The sequence below is a fragment of the Melanotaenia boesemani genome, chromosome 9, assembly GCF_017639745.1.
Source record: "Melanotaenia boesemani isolate fMelBoe1 chromosome 9, fMelBoe1.pri, whole genome shotgun sequence".
NCBI classification, from domain to species: domain Eukaryota; kingdom Metazoa; phylum Chordata; class Actinopteri; order Atheriniformes; family Melanotaeniidae; genus Melanotaenia; species Melanotaenia boesemani.
Window position 1 is genome coordinate 36,622,769 of NC_055690.1, and position 4,172 is coordinate 36,626,940.

Here is a 4,172-nt window from a genome sequence, read left to right on the forward strand (position 1 = left end):
ATCACAGCTGACAGGTACAATGGTGCATATAGTAACACCTCCCAGCTGGGTCCTTAGGCTAGACCCTTAATGCTACCACTTACCTCATATCATGAGCACTATCAGAGAGACAGACCAGCTCAGAATTCACTCGTTCAACAAGGTCTGTGTCAGGTGCTGAGGAACCAGGGGACTGTTACGACCCAACTTTCAGGGGTATGTGGAAGGGTGTAACAAAGAAAATAAACACGTTGAAGACAGGTGGTGAAATTAAACATTTTACTGGTGTAGAACAGAGGGTAAAGCCTGTAACAAAAAAAAAAAAAAAAAAAAAAAAAAACACAAAAAGAATGACTGTTGGGGTTAGCAGACCTGCTGAAAGACATATACCAAAAACCCACCGAATAAAACAAAAGAATGTACAGAACTCGGTGAATCTAAATCCAACCAAAAAGGCAGCAGATCCATAAACTAAAGTGACCGTAGTCACAAACAAAACAAACCCTAAACTAGCCCAACACCAAAACAAAAATAAACACTATGGCAGAAACAAACAGAAGTGTAGCAAGGCCTGAAACGAACTGAGTGTATAACGAAAGGTACGTCCAAACTAAACGGCTGTTCTACCGTCCCCCACCGGGAACACACACTAGCAGCCAGGATATGTCCTGCTGCACACACTCGAACAGTCCAACACACACAAGACTACCAAATAGCACAGTGGACACCCAGTAAACCATGTTACCACTTTCTGCCACACTCGGAGACGAGGCCACCTGCGCTGACCAGCCTCGCTCCTACAACACGACTACAGTGACTAAGCGAGGGGAAGCAGCCTGTGCCAATCCAGCTTCCCCCTCCCAACTGAGCACTGCAGAAGCCTTTTCTGTCCTGGCTTCCACAGAACTGCAGCCGGGTCTGCTGAACGTGCAGCCAATCAGAGGGGAGGAGACAGGGATGCGTTGGAGCCAGCCACTCCAAGCAGAGCTCCAAGCCAGGCAATTACCTGCAGAACGAGCCGCAGCTGCCTGCAATAAGCAGCGGCAGTAACAGGGACCATGGCAAGAAAAGAGCTACTGGACCACAAAACAAGCAGCAATTCAGTCCAGCTTTATTTGTATGGCACTACTTTACAACGACGTCACCTGAGGGCTTTACAAACAAATCAGTTCCAGCCAATTTATAATCAATAACAGCTTCGTTAAGGAAAACCAACAGATTGCATCAAATCTCGACTTCGATCCAGTCCCCCATCCTGAGCTGCAAGAGGCAACAGTGGAAAGGAAAAATTCCATCAGGACCAGAACCAGGACCAGGACCAGGACCAGGACACTCTGGGCTGTAGTTTGATGATCGACTTTGTAGTCGTATCGTCGGACTTGCGGCCGCATGTTCTGGACACTCGGGTGAAGAGAGGAGTGGAGCTGTCAGCTGATCACCACCTGGTGGTGAGTTGGCTCAGATGGGGGGGTGGGATGCCGGTCAGGCCTGGCAGGCCCAAACATGTTGTGAGGGTCTGCTGAAGAAGGAGCTGAGCCAAAAGGCAAAGCTCTCGATTTACCGGTCGATCTACGTTCCTACCCTCACCTATGGTCCCAAGCTGTGGGTAATGACCGAAAGAACAAGATCGCAAATACAAGCGGCTGAAATGAGTTTTCTCTGCAGGGTGGCCGGGCTCTCCCTTAGCGATAGGGTGAGAAGCTCGGTGATCTGGGAGGGGCTGAGAGTAGAGCCGCTGCTCCTCCACATCAAGAGGAGCTAGATGAGGTGGCTCGGGCATCTGGTCAGGATGCATCCTGGACGCCTCCCTGGTGAGGTGTTCCGGGCACGTCCCACCAGAAAGAGGCCCCGAGGAAGACCGTCTTGGGATCCCTCCGGATGAGCTGGTGAATGTGGCCGGGGAGAGGGAATTCTGGGTTTACCTGCTTAGGCAGCTGCCCCGACTACGGATAAGCGGAAGAAAATGGATGGATGGATGGATGGATGGATGAATGGATGAATGGATGAATGGATGAATGAATGGATGGATGGATGGATGGATGGATGGATGAATGGATGAATGAATGAATGGATGGATGGATGGATGGATGGATGGATGAATGGATGGATGGATGGATGAATGGATGGATGAATGGATAAATGGATGGATGAATGGATGAATGGATGGATGGATGGATGAATGGATGGATGAATGGATGGATGAATGGATGGATGGATGGATGGATGGATGAATGGATGGATGAATGGATGGATGAATGGATGGATGGATGGATGAATGGATGGATGGATGGATGGATGAATGGATAAATGGATGGATGAATGGATGAATGGATGGATGAATGGATGGATGGATGGAGGGATGAATGGATGGATGAATGGATGGATGGATGGATGAATGGATGGATGGATGGATGGATGAATGGATAAATGGATGGATGAATGGATGGATGGATGGATGGATTTTTCTTTGCTTTTCTTTGGTACTTTCTCTCATTACTGACATCAAAAAATACAAATACAGGTAAGTAGTGACCAATATAACTGATTAGTTTGCCACTTTTCATATTCTGTTCATATTATAAGTGAATATATTGTCTCATTATGTTAAACAGCTGTTGTGATTCTTGTGATTTTCGGAAGCGATGTGAATCTAGACATCATGTCTAAGAAATCTTCAGCTGGTTTCTGTTGCTTCCACTTCATCAAATCTGAAGACTCCACAGATGAAAATATCTTTTTGACCCGTTTTTGAGTAAATCTCCTCTCTACAGGTTTTAAAAATGTCCACATCTAGTCCTGGTGCTCTCTATGAGCCGCTCACCAACATATTCTTCCTGTTTTCCGTTATAACCCTCCATCACTTCCTCCGCTGGTGTTGTCATGCGTGGTATCAGCTTGCTTCTGTCAGCACGCCGAGCTGCCCCTCCTCCTGGTTTGAATGTACATTTCACATCCATCTACATCACAGTCGGCACCTTCTGCTGAGCCTCCTCCATTCTTGTTGCTCTAGTTCATCACACGTCTTTCTAGACTATCAGATTTTTTGATTGTTTAAAGACGCATTAATTTGAATCAGGTCTGTTGGAGCAGGGAAACATTGAAAACCTGAAGGACTGTGACCCTCATGGGGCCAAACTGAATAGCCCTGATCTATGCCAATAAAAATAGGAATGTGGAAACTGATAAAGTTTAAATTCAATCAGACAAAGAAAAAAATTCCCTTTCAAGCTTCTGTTTGTTCTGCAGTTAAAACACTTTCACACGTTCCTTCATACCTTGAGTATGAATTCTGATTCCAGCCGCCAACCTTGTTGTGAGCAGATTACACAAATAAATCAAAACATAAGCATTTGCATCTGTTTATGTACACATACACTGATATGTAAGGGTTAAGTTAAGGTGCAGTGAATCGTATTAAGTACCAGGTTAATCAGACTTTAAGTCTCATTTTAATCAGGTTCCTTACAAGCTGTGGTGGGAAGATAATTGTAGAGCAGATGTTTGTATTGATGTTGAGAAGAATGGAGTAATTTCTGGGACAAACAGTAGTTCTGTCTGAGATATTCAGCTGAAAGTGGTGGATGTGAAAACGGATATTAATGCTGAGACTACGGGTCGGCTGGTAGATTGAAGGGAACATAGCAGAGATCGAGGAAGTCACGTGAATGGATGATCAGTCTGGTGGATTTGATTTATTTTGGAAAGAGAAGTGGTCCTAGTATTGAGAACTGAGGCACTCCAGTACAGAGCCAATGGGATGATGTTTTTCCTCAGATGGCAGGATGCTAAAAAGATCTAAATAAAGTCTAAAATAAGAGTTTATTAAATCAGTTTAACAACACAACTGATTTGTTGTGGTATTTAGAGAGCATTATGTATAACAGGACTCAGGGTAAAATACACGCCGCGGTTTTCATGATAAACAGCTTCATTTAACCGTCACATCATCCAGACCTGAAGCCGTGCAGAATCCAGCAGCCGCTGGCTGTGAATCCAGGTTTGTATTTTCCTGTTTCTAGAGGAAGAAAAAGCATCAAACTCCATAAAAAATTTAGACTTTGTTTCATTTTTTTGTCTTTTATTGATATTCTAAAATGTTCATTTACTTCTGGTTTAATTTCACATGGAGGCGGAAGTCGGTGTAAAAAGGCTCTACAGCAGTTTCAGTTAATAATTTCAGGATAGGGTGGGGT